Source organism: Symphalangus syndactylus, chromosome 9 (genome assembly GCF_028878055.3).
Source record: "Symphalangus syndactylus isolate Jambi chromosome 9, NHGRI_mSymSyn1-v2.1_pri, whole genome shotgun sequence".
Lineage (NCBI taxonomy): Eukaryota > Metazoa > Chordata > Mammalia > Primates > Hylobatidae > Symphalangus > Symphalangus syndactylus.
In genome coordinates, this window is record NC_072431.2 from 12495713 (window position 1) to 12510291 (window position 14579).

The window sequence follows — 14579 nt, forward strand, 5'->3', positions numbered from 1 at the left end:
TTGTAATCCTTGGATTCTGTGTCAACTTTCTCCTGAATCTCAATGATATTAATTCCTACCCATATTTGGAATTCTATTTCTGTCATTTCTGTCATTTAAACCCAATTAAGTATCCATGCTGGGCAACTGTTGCAGTCATTTGAGGAAAAAAGACATTTTACGTTTTTGAGTTGCCAGGGTTCTTGTGCTGGTTCTTTCTCATCTCTGTGGGCTGATATACCTTCAACTATGTTGTAATTTGAGTACAGTCAGTTGGCATTCTTTCTGCATGTTTTAAGAATACTGAGGCTTTGTGTGGGATCTTTATCTGTAGCTGAGTTATTGTCCTTGATTTCCCAGAGGAGTATATTAGCAAAGTATTTTTGGTGTTGAAGCTTAGGCTGGGATCCAGTAGATGGTGTTTCAGCATAATGGCCAGAAGGTAGACTCTAGCTCAGCCATGTGGCTCCTCTGTATTTCTTCTTGATTGCAGCCATGCTCCCTCTCAATGCTCTATAAGTGTGGGCTTCTCTCCCACTGAGGGGCTGGCTGCAGATCTCGGCTTGGCACTCCTAGGCTGCATACCACTACCCTGGGGCAAGCTCAGGCTTTATGTTTCTTCCCCAGCTTGGACACAGCAGGGGAAGGGACCTTGGCAGTGGCTATGCCAGATGGTGTTTCACTTGTCTTTTGGGGCTCCACCCCAGAGAAATGCAGAGCCACTGCCAGTTAGTGCATTTGGCCTGGGATAGGGTGGCTGCATTGAGGGCTCAAGTTGGGGAGCCTTGCCTGGTGATGACTGAGGTGGGGGGTACTTATTGGGGGACTGACTGGCCTCTTCTCCTTAGGGTGGCTGTGGCTTGCTGGATGTGGTTAAAGCACTCAGGGTCTTTGGTTCTTTCTCAGTCTGAGGACAAGAAGGACAGTACCACTGCAGTAGCAGTGGCAGAGAGGCTATTGGTTGTCTTTGAGAGATCCACCTCAGAAAAATGCAGAGCTGCTGTTACCAAGGATGTTTAGCCAGAGGGTAGGACAGCTGCACTACTGGCACTGGTGATCTGAGTTGGGACCCCCACTGATGAAGAGTGTTAGAGACTGGGCTACTCTCTTGTGTGGTGACTGTGTCATGCTAGCAGTGCAAGTGAAGCCCTCAGGCCCTTTGTTTCTTCTCCAGGTCAAGAGCAGCAGGGCAGAACCACCATCATGGCAGTGCCAGAGAGGTGATCACTTGTCTCTGGGAGCCCCTTCCCCGGGAAACACAGAGCCACTAGCAGTGGAAATCCTCAACTAGGGTGGGAGAGCTGTTCTGCTGTACAAAGCCATGGGCCCTGCTTGTTAAAGAGTCAGGGCAGGAGGTTCATAAGGAAGAAAGACTGGGCTCCTCTTCACATGGTGTCTGAAGCACGCTGGGGGTTCTAATGGAGCCTTGATCAGGCCTATTTTTCCTTTCCCAGCCCAAGGGCAGTAAGGGAAGTACCACTCAGCTGAAATGACAGTGGGGCTACGGGTTGTCTCTAGGATTTCATCTTCCGTGAAATGCAGAGCTACCACCAACTCAAGTGTGCAGGAGAGGATAGGATGATTGTGCAAGGGCCCAGGTCAAGAGCCACTGCCCAGTGAAGAGTAGTGGATGTGGCGATGCTTGTGAAAAACAATCTGTCTGCTTTTACATAAGGTGTATGTGCTGTACTAGGGGTCTGCAGCAGTCCCCCTCTACTTGCTACCTCTCAAGCCTGAGGGCAATGAGAGGGAGCACTGTGGGGCAGCATAAATGGTGGCCTACTTGCTCCCTCTGAGAGCTCTTTCACAGAAAAGCACAGAGCTGCTATCAGCCTGAGAGCCGAGGCAAGGAGTTGCTGAGGTGCCAGGTTATTAGGCCCTGCTTAGCAAGGAGTAATAGGGATAGGAACCTGCAAGGGAACCAGTCTGGTTGCTTTCCTGTAAGGTGGCTACATTGTGCTGGGGTTTCATGATAGTTCCTAATTACTACCTACCCTCCAGAGCCTGAGGACAAGAAGATGGGGCTTGCAAAGCAACAGAAAATGGTGGCTGCCTCTACCTCCGGAGCTCTGTCCAAGGGAAGCAAGAGCTGCTGCCAGCCTGAGAGCCCAGGCAGTGGATGGCTGAGGTCGCAAGTCAGGAGGCCCTGCCCAGTGAGAAGTAGCAGGGGTCAGGATCTTGTGTGGAAAATAGTCTGGCTGCTTTTTTTTAAGGCAGCTGCACTGTGCTGGGTGTCTGCAATAGTTCCTAATCGCCTTGAACCTTCCTGAACCTGAGGGTAACTAGAAGGAGGCTTGCAAAGCAGCAAAAATGGTGGCTTGCGTCTCCCTCTGAGAGCTCCATCCCATGGAAGTACAGAGCTTTTCATGGTCCAAGAACTCAGGCAGGGCTGAAGTGACCTCACTAGAATCCCAGACTAGAGAAACTTACCCTACAAAGTGCTGCAGAGGCCTTCAGTCCATCACTGCTCAGCCCCTTGGATTTGACCCCTTTCCTGGGTGAGTAGAGGGAATCTGGTCTCCGGTGTTAACTGAGCTACAGCTGCTGGTGCCATGGTGCCTGGGGATGCAAGGCTCTCAGGACTCCATGTATGCCTGAGCAGTGGCTCTTCCCATATTCCATGTGGCTTTCCATGTCAGTCTGGAGGCCCCTGTGGTGGGGCCCATGGATGCACTCCTCCTGACCCCAAGAATGCAGAGGTCTGTGGCAGAATTTTGGGTCCCTGAAGACTCTTACTCACTGTTTCCGTGTAGTGGGCACACATCCCCCGCTCCGTGCCACTTCTAGATGGACAGTTGTCCTGTCTTGCTCTTCTCTGTTCTCCATAGGTCATGCTGTTTCCCTGATGAATCATAGTGTGTCAGCATGTCTGTTCCAGTTGAAGAACTAGTGTCCACTCATCACTCTTCCTTTTCTCGGTGAGAGCCAAGCACACAAGCTGTTTCTAGTCAGCTATCTTGGCCTGACATTTGCTATTTTCCAGTTCATGTAAGGCAGCGTTATTCATGCAACAATTCTTAAAATATCTGAGTAATTTTCTTCCTTCCTCAAAGTTTCAGTATTAGTTTCTAGCAATACTTTATTATTGATACAAGAAAGTTATAAATGTGTTACTTTAGAAATTTAAATATTTTATGGTATAGATTATGAGCAACATTTGTAAGTGGTACATGATGCTTGAGAAAATGCATTTCTCATTGTTAACGTACAACATTACAACCATGTACAGTTATTTGTGAAAACATTAAACAATTCAAGTTCCTTAAGTCCTTAATGATTTACTTTTAACCCCTTGACCTACCAGAGTATTATCATAATGCATAACATTTTAATACTATTCAGATGTTTCGTTATATTTCTGACAATGCTTTCTTTTTATGGAATAATACTATATAATTCTATGTGTAGTGTTTCACGACTCTCATGGTTCTACCTTATATCAATATGCAATTATCACTTTAGTACAATTTTTTTTGGGGGTAATAATACTTAACATGAGACCTACCTTCTTAAATTTTGAGGTACACATACAATATTGTTAACTAGAACAATATCGTACAACAGATCTCTAGAAGTTACCCATCTTGGATAACTTAAACTTTGTAGACTTTGAGTAGCAATGCCCCATGTCCTCCTGCCTCCAGCCCCTGGCAATCACCATTCTACATTCTGCTCTTTGCCTCTGTGAGAGTTGACTACTTTAGGTACCTCATATAAGTGGAATCAGGCTGTGTGTCATCCTGTGACTGCTTATTTCACTTAGAATAATGTCCTCCAGGAGTTTCCATGTTGTTGCATATAGAAGAACTTCCTTCTTTATTAAGGTGGAATATTATTCTATTTACCTGAAATATTATATGTATATGGAATATTATTTAACTTCAATAAAGAATGGATAAAGAAAATGTGAGCCGGGGGCGGTGGCTCACGCTTGTAATCCCAGCACTTTGGGAGGCCAAGGCGGGTGGATCACGAGGTCAGGAGATCGAGACCACGATGAAACCCCGTCTCTACTAAAAATACAAAAAATTAGCCAGGCGTGGTGGCGGGCGCCTGTAGTCCCCGCTACTCCGGAGGCTGAGGCAGGAGAATGGCGTGAACCCGGGAGGCGGAGCTTGCAGTGAGCCGAGATTGCGCCACTGCACTCCAGCCTGGGCGACAGAGCGAGACTCCGTCTCAAAAAAAAAAAGAAAATGTGATTATTTATTCATTCACACATTGATGGACATTTAGTTTGTTTATGTATCTTGCCCATTGTTAATAATGCTGCAATGAACATGGGAGTGCCTGTTGTGAGATGATTTCAATTCTTTTGAAAATATATGTAGAAATGTGATTGCTGCATAAATGATAGCTCTATTTTTAAGTTTCGAAGAACCTCCATACTATTTTCTATAGCAGCTGTAGCATCTTACATTCTCATCAATAGTGTTCAATGGTTCTAATTTCCTCACAATGTTTGCCAACACTTATCTTTAAAAAAAAATAGTCATTCTAAATTGTGTGAGGTGATATCTCTTGTGGTTTAATTTTCATTTCCCATGGATTAGGAAAAATATTTGCAAATCATGTCTCTGAAAAGAGGCTGATATCCATCGTATATCAAGAACAGCTAGAACTAAACAACAAGAAACCCAAAGCATCCCATTAACAATGGTCAGAAGACTCGAGTAGACGTGTCCCTAAAGAAGATATAGGAATGGCCAATAAGCATCTAAAATGACGTTCAAAATCACTAATCGTAGGGAAGCGCAAATCAAACCAAGAATGTGACACCACACATTAGGATGGATATGATAAACAATCAAGCATTGGTGAGACTAGAGGGAAGTAGGAAAGCTCGAATATGATTGGAGGGAATGTAAAACCGTGAAGGAACAGGGAAAATAGTATGGCGTGTACTGGAAAACTTAGAAACAGAATGATCAGATGTTCCTGCAGTTGCATTTGTGGGTACCTCCCAAAAAGAATTAGAAGCCAGGAATGGAAGAGAGATTTGCGCGCACATATTCACAGCAGCATTATTCACAACAGCCAAAATGTGGAAGCACCCCAGGGGTTCGTGGACAGATGAATGAAAAAGCACACTGCAGTTCATTCATACAATGGAAGACTATTCAGCCTTCAAAAGGCAGGCACTTCTGGCTGGTGCAGTGGCTCACGCCTGTAATCCCAGCATCTTGTAAGACCGAGGTGGGCAGATCACCTGAGGTCAGGAGTTCAAGACCAGCCTGGCCATCTTGGTGAAACCCTGTCTCGACTGAAAATGCAAAAAATTAGCTGGGCGCGGTGGCTCAAGCCTGTAATCCCAGCACTTTGGGAGGCCGAGGCTGGCGGATCACGAGGTCAGGAGATCGAGACCATCCTGGCTAACACGGTGAAACCCCATCTCTACTAAAAATACAAAAAATTAGCCTGGTGTGGTGACGGGTGCCTGTAGTCCCAGCTACTTGGGAGGCTGAGGCAGGAGAATGGTGTGAACCCAGGAGGGGGAGCTTGCAGTGAGCCAAGATCGTGCCACTGCACTCTAGCCTGGGCGACAGAGCGAGACTCCATCTCAAAAAAAAAAAAAAAAGACAATGCAAAAAATTAGCCGAGCGTGGTGGCGTGTGCCCATAGTCCCAGCTACTCGGGAGGCTGAGGCACAAGAACCCCTTGAACCCGGGAGGCGGAGGTTGCAGTGAGTCCAGATTGTGCCACTGCACTCCAGCCCGAGCGACCGTGTGACTCCATGTAAACACAAAACAAAACAAAATGAAACAAAACCAAAAAACAAAAACAAAACCAGACAGGCACTTCTGACACAGGCTGCAACATGGATGAACCTTGAAGACATTATCGTCAGTGAAAGAAAGAAATCCCAAAAGGATAAACACGACCAGGCTCAGTGGCTCACACCTGTAACCCCAGCACTTTGGGAGGCTGAGGCAGGCGGATCCCTTAAGGTCAGGAGTTCGGGAGCAGCCTGGCCAATATGCTGAAAGCTCGCCTCTATTAAAAATACAAAAATTAGCTGGGCGTGGGTGCGCACGCTTGTAATCCCAGCTACTCGGGAGACTGAGACACAAGAATCGCTGGAACCCATGACGTGGAGGTTGCAGTGAGCCGAGATCACACCACTGCACTCCAGCCTGGGCAACAGAGAAAGACTCTGTCTCCAAAAAAAAAAAAATTCAACACGGTAGGATTCCACTTCTATCAAGTGTCTAGAGTAGTTAAACTCATAGAGTTGCAAATTAGAATGGTGGCCCCCGGGGTAGGCGAGCGGGAGGAATGGAGAGTTTGGTGAATGGGTGCCATTTCCATTTTGAAAGAAAAAACTGTTCTGGAGACTACGGTGGTGATGGTTGCTGAACAATGTGAATGTACTTAATGTCATTCAACTGGCAACTGAAAAATAGTGGAAATTGTCAATGTTTATACTGGCCATTCTAGATGAAATCATATATATTTATGATTTTTAGTATGGATACGTGGTTATTTTCCCATAATAACAGATGAAAATGAAAGCAGTTGGATCTTTAAAAAGAAAAGAAAGAAGCAAAGAATACGCACAAGCTTCCTCCTGATTACAGGAAGAGCCCCAAACCTTCTATGGACACTCCCTTTTCTCTTCTTCTTCCTGCAGTCTTATGAGGAAATCTTTAGAGATTGGGGAGCTTGGGCGACTTTGGCTAATGAGGAGCTCTGCGCCTTGAGCCCCCCAGGCCATAGAATAGTGACTACTCAGTCTGTGTCCCCAGCCCTGCAGTGTGAGGTTCCAGTCCTGGGGGCTCCACACCTGTCACCTGTATCGGGAGGCTCATGTCTCACCCTGTCTTCTTGCCAGCCTTGAGGACGGAGTCTGAGGCTCCATCGTGCCCCACGCAGGGAGGACAGCGGACCTGTTCTCCGTGGTCATGGCCCAGCAGAGGGGAAGGGCAGTTCAGCGAGTGCTGAGAGACGGTCGGGAGCCTTGCTTTGTTTCCTCATCCTCAGGACAAACAGGACAGTGCGGGGGGCAGACGGGAGGAGACCAAGGTGCAACCTGTCAGCTCAGCAGACTGTGGAGTTTCTGTTCTTGCTTGTGGTGGGGGGTCTCAGAAATCTTATTCAAAATTTTGCCTTCCTCCCCCACTGGTTATCCTTTTCATAGACACCTCACCCATGATAGCAAGGAATGAGTCCCTCTAAACTATTCCCTAAGAACAACAGAGATGATGAAGGTGATGATGAGGATAAAGGGGATGAAGACAGACACCAGGGCATCATGAACCCTTACTGAGGGCTTCCTAAAGGCCAGGCTCTGAGCTCTGTGCTCTATGCAGCTTGTTTCATTTCATCTGCATAGTCTCCCAGTTATGAGCGCACATTTCATGATGATTTTACAGACTAGAGAAGGAGCAACGCATTTTCAGAGGACTTGTACCAGATCATGAATTCAAAAAGGGTGAAGTCCAGTTTGAACCAGGCAGTCTAAGTCCCGACGCATGGCATTTGGCCAGTCCTCTCCCTGCATCCAACCTGCCCTCTCAAATCCTTGTCACTCAGGCCGATGCCCCTGCTCACTGTGCCTTTCCCTTTGGGGGTTCCTTGTAGACCACAGCTAGACCAGTGGGTGCCACAATCACTGTGTCAAGTAGAGAAAGGGCAGCTGAGATCACATCAAAGGTTCCAGAAAGAACGGGCACAGGATCATTCAGGACGCATCTCTCCCTTGCTCCTGTTCCTGGCTTTCCTTACAGCTCTTGACTTCCTCAAAGGAGTCATCAATTCGGAGTTTGGCTTCCATTCCTATTGAGGAAGCGGGAAAACGTTTCAAAAAATGCTCCTCAGGTGTGCCTGTGGTTAAGACCTCTGAGCTCAGCTTACAACTTTTGGAAGCTGGGCGCGGTGGCTCACGCCTGTAATCCCAGCACTTTGGGAGGCTAAGGCAGGCGAATCACAAGGTCAGGTGTTCGAGACCAGCCTGGACAACGTGGGGAAACTCCGCCTCTACTAAAGATAGAACAAAATGAGCCGGGCGTAGTGGCGGTCGCCTGTCGTTTCAGCTACTCGGCAGGCTGAGGCAGGAGAATAGCTTGAACTTGGGATGCGGAGGTTGCAGTGAGCCGAGATCACTCCACTGCACTCCAGCCTGGGCAACAGAACGAGACTCCATCTCAAAAAAGCAAAAACAAAAACAAAACCAAAACCACAACTTTTTGAGAGTTGGAAGACCATGAAGTAGAGTATCCGGGACTTAGAGTCTGGCCATGAACTTGGAATACCACCCTTTCTACTTCTCTGTATGGCAGGGGATGAGATGTCCATCCTCTGAGACTCAGCACTCTCATCTGAGCTGATTTCTAGTTGATCCAATGGAAGCGAGCGATGATGAAACCGATCGTGGGTGCCCACTGCGTGATCTCTCTGTGACGGATGCATAAAGTCAAGGCAAAGTGAATCTTCGATACATTTGTTAATATTTTAAGTTTTAATATCGCAGTAGGTGTACAGTCACCCTGTGACACCGATCCTAATATCCAGCGGGTAGAGTATGACATGACTGCCAACATAGCAATGAATGTACAGCCACCCGGTGATATTGCTCCTCATATTCACGGAAGAAGCGTATGATGTTACTCCCAATATCGCAGGGAGTGTACAGCCCTTCTGTGAAATTGTTCCTAGTATCCCGAGGGGGAGAGGATGATAATAATTCCAGCATCGCAGGCTGTGTTCACCCACCCTGTGATATTGTTATTAATATCCTGAAAGAGACACGATGATATCACTCCCCATAATAGATAGATATTACTGCGCATAACAGAGCAGGAGGTGGACGCCCACCCTGTGATATTCTTCCTAATATTCAGAGGCAGAGAGGTTGATATTACTCCCAATATCGCAGGAAGTGTACAATCCCGTGTGAGATGCTCCTTAATAATATTCCAAGGCGGAGGGAGTGCTATGACTACATATATCGCAGAAAGTGTACACCGCCCAGGGATATTGTTCCCATGATCCTGGACGGAAGGGGCTGATATTACATTAAATATCACAGAACGTGGACACGCCTCCACTGATATTGTTTCTAATTGCAACGTGGGAGAGGAGGAAATGACCCCCAATATCGCAGGGAGTAGAAACACCCCTGTGATACTGTTCTTAATACTCAGGGAGGAAGAGGATGATATTACTCCCAATACAGACGGGTGTATACCCGTCTGTGCAATAGTTCATAATTTCCGGAGGGGGAGATGATATTACTGAAAATACGGTAAACAGGCTGTGAGTCCACCGCGGGCCCTGAGAGCCAGGGGGCAGAGGGGCTGGCTTCTTTCGCCCCGTGTCGCATCTCACTCCCCTGGCCCTTACTCCCCTGGGATGGGCGTGATGCGGGGAGTAATGTCACGGCCCTTTCCCCCCTGGATATTAGGAGTCACGCTGTTCCCCCAGGGTGTTTACGTTATTGTGAGTCGTATCTTCTCCGCCTCTGGAAATTACCAAATCTATCCCAGACGGGTGTACATCCTCTCTAGTATTTTGCAGCAATAGCATCCTGTTCCCCTTGGATATTAAGAACAATATCACAGGACTGTTTCTACCGCCAGTGGCATTGGGTGTAGTCTCATCCTCTCCCACATTGAAATTAGGAGCAATATCCCTGGGGGCGTGTCCACCCCATGCGACATTGAAAGTCATATCATCCTCTTCTCTCCTGGGTCATGGGAACAATATCACTGGGGTGGTGTACACTTTCTGCCGTATTGGGAGTCATAGCATCCTCTCCAACTTGGAATATTAAAGACAATATCACAGGTGGGCTGTACACACCCTGCGCTCTTAAGAAGAATATTATCCTCTCCCGCCCTGCATATTAGGAAAACTATCACGGAGTGGGTGTACACCTCCTGCGATACGGGGAGTGATATCTTCTTGTCTTCTTCCGGAACAATATCACACGGGTTTGTACACTTTCTGTGATATTGGGAGTAATATCAACGTCTCTGCCTTGGAATATTAAGAACAATATCACTGAATGGATGTACACCCCCTGCGATATTGGGAGTAATAGCAGCCTCTCGTCTCCATGGATATTAGGAATCATATCCCAGGGTGGGTGTACACCTCCTGCTCAATGGGGATTCATAGCGTCCTCTCCCTTCCTGGCTATTAGGAATAATATCACAGCGTGGGTGTACACAGCTTGAGATATTGGGAGTGATACCACACTCTCCCCCCGGATATTAGGAACAATATCACCGAAGGGGTGTACACTTCCTGAGATACTGGGAGGAATAGCATTCTCTTCTTCGTGAATATTAGGAGCAATATCACCGGGTGGATGTACACCCACTGCTCTATTGGGAGTCATGTCATACTCCACCCCCTGGAGATTCTATTCGGATCAATATCGGCGGCTGGGTGTACACCTACTGCGATATTGAAAGTAATACCAGGCTCTCTCCCTCCCTGGACATCAGGAACAATATCACAGGTGGGGTTACACCTACTGCAGTATTAGGAGTCATATTAGTATTACTTGTTACTCATTTATAATTCACATTAATATCAATTACCAATATTAATATCAAGAAATAATTGCTAATTAAAAAGTTTTCAGATTATTAATATTAATATTAATTATTAGGCGCTAATATTACTGTTTTCTAATGAATAAGATCAGTCCCAGTTATTAATATCAGGCGTTATTAATAGTTAATTTTAATAATTTATTGTTATCGTCAGTATAACTCTTGAATATTAGTTGTCATAATTCTCGGTATTGATTTTAAACTTATATGATCAGTTATTAATATTGATAATTATTAATATCAATTAATAATTGATATTATTAATTATGATAAGTAATATTGCGACATTCCTCACAATATTACAGGAGGGGTGTGCACCCTCTGCAATATTGAGAGTCATATATCCTCCTTCGCTCTGGATATGAGGAACAACATCACGCGGTTGCGTACACCCCCTGCGGTACTGGGAGTCATATCATCCTCTCTCCCTCTGGATAGTAGGGAGAGTTTCACAGGGGTGTGTACACCCCGTGCGATATCGGGAGTCATATCATCCTGTGGCCCTGAGGAGAGAAGGCATTTCTCTTTCTGTCTTCTGTCTCTGAAGGGGAGGAGGAAGTAAAAGTTGAAAAACAAGAGGATTGAAGTCAGTGGCAAGACCAGCCGGTGCCACTGATTTGCCGGCGTGAGGTGAAAAGTTGAAACCCCCCCACCCCCAACTCTAAGCACATGTGCTCTGAATCCATCACGACCCTTTCACGTGGAACCTCTTAGAGTTGTAAGCCCTGAGAAAAGGCCCAGGAACTCTGTCTTCCTTCAGGGCGCTCGGCTCTTAATCTGCCCACGCCCCCGGCCGATTAAAAGGAACCTCCCTCCTTCTTGAATCCAGCGTCTGAGGGATTTTGTCCGCGGCTCGTCCTGCTCCACATGACCGGGAATCAAACCTGGGCCGCGGTTCCTAACCACCAGACCACCAGGGAACTTCGAACTTCGTGGGAAATAGATTGCCCAACATTAGAAGTGGGTTGGCCGTCAGAAGGAAGCCTGGACCGGTCCCTTGTTTCTCAAGTGTGGCACAAGGTAACTGGGAAAGGATACCTAGACCGCTTCCCATACATAGACACTTGGTGACAGCTGGCGCTAGACCCGCCACAGTGGCTAAGCGGGCAGGCAGCAGCAATACTAGTAGCAGAGGGACAGATAGCTAAGGAAGGATCCCGCTCCACCCGCCCAGGGAAATCAACTCCTCAAGTTCTGTTCGACCCAACATCAGAAGATCCATTGCAGGAGATGGCACCAGTGATCCCAGTGGTGCCCTCCCCTTACCAGGGAAAGAGCCTCCCCACTCTTGAGCCCACAGTGCTTGCGCCTCCGCAAGACAAGCGTATGCCTAGGCCACCCAGAGTAGACAAGAGAGGAGGGGAAGCCTCGGGAGAAACCCCTCCCTTGGCAGCTCATTGACGACCCAAAACGGGCAAAAAGATGCCCCTGACAGAGCAGCGGTATACTGGGATAGATGAGGATGGTCACGTGGTGGAGAGGCGTGTTTTCCTGTACCAGCCCTTCACCTGTGCCGACCTTCTCAACTGGAAAAACAATACCCCGTCCTATACCGAAAAGCCACAAGCTCGAATTGATTTGCTCCAAACTATTATCCAGACCCACAACCCCACCTGGGCTGATTGCCACCAGTTGCTCATGTTCCTCTTTCACAGAGATGAAAGGCGGAGAGCGCTCCTAGCAGCAACTCAGTGGCTAGAGGAACATGCACCAGCTGATTCTCAAAACCCCAAGAGTATGGAAGGACCCAGTTACCAGGAACCGGCCCCCAGTGGGGCTTCCAAGAGAGCTTCCCTGTCTCGGTTTAGCCTTTGCATATCCTCTCTTTCATTTGTAAACAGGGATGCAGTAAACGGTAAGGAACACCTCAAAGAGAATGAAGGTCAGGCCCGGCGAAAAGCCGACCTGTGTGTTAGCTGCAGCAATCAGAGGGGTCCCTCCAAAGCGGCAAGGGAAGGGGGGCCCTGGGAAAGAAACTCAGCCTGGCTGTCAGACTTGGCAGCGTAACCAGTGTGCTTATGGTAAAGAAATAGGACATTGGAAGAACAAATGCCCTCAGCTTAAAAGAAAACAAGGTGACTCAGAGCAGGAGGCCCCGGCCAAGGAGGAAGGGGCCCTGCTCAACCTGGCAGAAGGGTTCTTGGACTGAGGGAGAGCGGGCTCAAGTGTCCCAAAAGACACTTATTAGATGAAACCCTAAATGTGAAGGCTGTTACTCCCCACTGCCAAAATATTCTCTAGTCTGTGGATAATCCCAAACCCCACAAATTTGTGGCATTGCCCTGCTGTATGCTTGTGGTAACTATAGAAGATGATACTGTTTGATAAAGACTCAATTAGTATTTCATATATGAAAAATAGAAATCTCTTCTGTAACCGGACTCTAAACTGGTCCTAATTATTCCAAACTCCTTGCATTAATTCCTAGCCTAATTTCCTCCCGTTGACCTGTGACTTGATTCTAAACAAAACATATGGGAAAACTGATGAGATGTCACTCCTGTAATTATGCTACGTAAGACTGTCATGTCTGTCTTTCTGGAAGACCGTCTCCTTTGCTGGCTTTGATGAAGCAAGTGGTCATGTGGGGGAAGGTCACATAGCAAAGAATTGGGAGTAATTTCCAGCCAACTAAGAAGTAGAATTAAGGGTGACCTTTAGCTAACAGCCAGGAAGAAACCGGGGCCACAGTCTGACAGCTGACAAGGAATTTAATGCTGCCAACAACCACATCATCATGGAAGTGGATTCATCTCCAGTTGAGCCTGCACGTGAGAAACCACATCTGGCTGGCATGATTGTAGCTTTGTAAAGGAGCCACCTAAGTGGTGCTTAGACTTATGATTCCACATATGGAAAAACTATGAGATAATAAACGTGTGCTTTTTAAAGCTGCTAAGTATGCTAAGTGTAAGGTAATGTTATGGAACAATAGATAATACACCAAACATTCAAAAATGCTTGACAATTTGACAATTTTTTAACCTTACCAAATAGATTTCTCAGCATTGTCCTTTACCTAAATTTAGGCAAATGAAGACAGTTAGTCCTGCTGTACCCCTTGTGTTGAAACCGCACATTTCTTCCAGTGCGATTGATTTATTATTGAACAATTTGAGGATGCAATGAATTTTTTGTTGTATATCTAATTTCTTTTGCAAAAAATACTAGATATAGAAAATTACACCAGACTGAATTGAGTTATATAGAAATACTTCATAATGCATACCCACTTATCTCATGACAATGAGCCATGCCAAGCCACATCTGGTGTAAAAATATTTAGTAGATTTTTATCTTATTTTAAGTAATTGTCCTTCTCCCACTTCACAATAACTAGCTGTACTCTTTTCAACAGCCACCCTAGCCATATGACCTCCAGCCTCCTCTCAAGCTTTTTTGCACTTTCCCTTTTCTTCTCTGATATTTTTCTTCCTTCACCTCTCTTTTCTCTTACTCTTTCCTCTCTCTCTTTCTCTGTCTCTCTCTCTCTCACTTTTGTTTGGTTTTCTCTTTTACATCAGGAGCCAGGCGGGCAGATCAGAAGGAATAGAACACTCACTTTTGCAAGAGAACTTCACCTCTTTTTTCAAGGTAAAATGTCACGTTTACTGTAGCATTATGTTTCCTGGCCTTTTGACATGCATGAAACTGTGCTAACGTTTTATATTCGTTGTTTTCTTACGTGTCAGTGACAAAGTTTTTGAGTGAAAAGACCCTAAAGGTGAATCCAATCTCTAGACTTACCTCTTCTTCCAAGAAGCCTGTTATTATCTTTTAATGTAAATCATTTTTCTCTCCTTTAAACACCGTTGAACTTTGTCTTTTTGTTCCTTATTTTTCCTATCACTATTTGTTCTTGCTCATATTTTTTCTGGTAAAATATCAAAATGCTTGTGGGCAGAACCTGCTTCTTTTCAATTGTATCATAAAGCATTCTGCCTCGTATGTTTTAAGTTTTAAAAAACTTTCGAGAACAGACTATGCAGAAGGAATTAAATCCACTGCACGTGAACATATACTCTCTTAAGATGATTTTCA

The 14579-nt window shown here is 46.1% G+C and overlaps 1 long non-coding RNA gene across 1 annotated transcript in view; it reads left to right on the forward strand.

Annotated features, from left to right (window-relative positions):
* The first annotated feature begins 2773 nt into the window (after positions 1–2773).
* LOC134731401 (uncharacterized) overlaps positions 2774–14579 on the forward strand; it is a 127109-nt gene continuing 115303 nt past the window's right edge. The window contains exons 1-2 of the long non-coding RNA XR_010113620.1: positions 2774–2897; positions 14063–14132. This is a non-coding gene — a long non-coding RNA (uncharacterized lncRNA). The remainder of the gene's footprint in view (positions 2898–14062; positions 14133–14579) is intronic.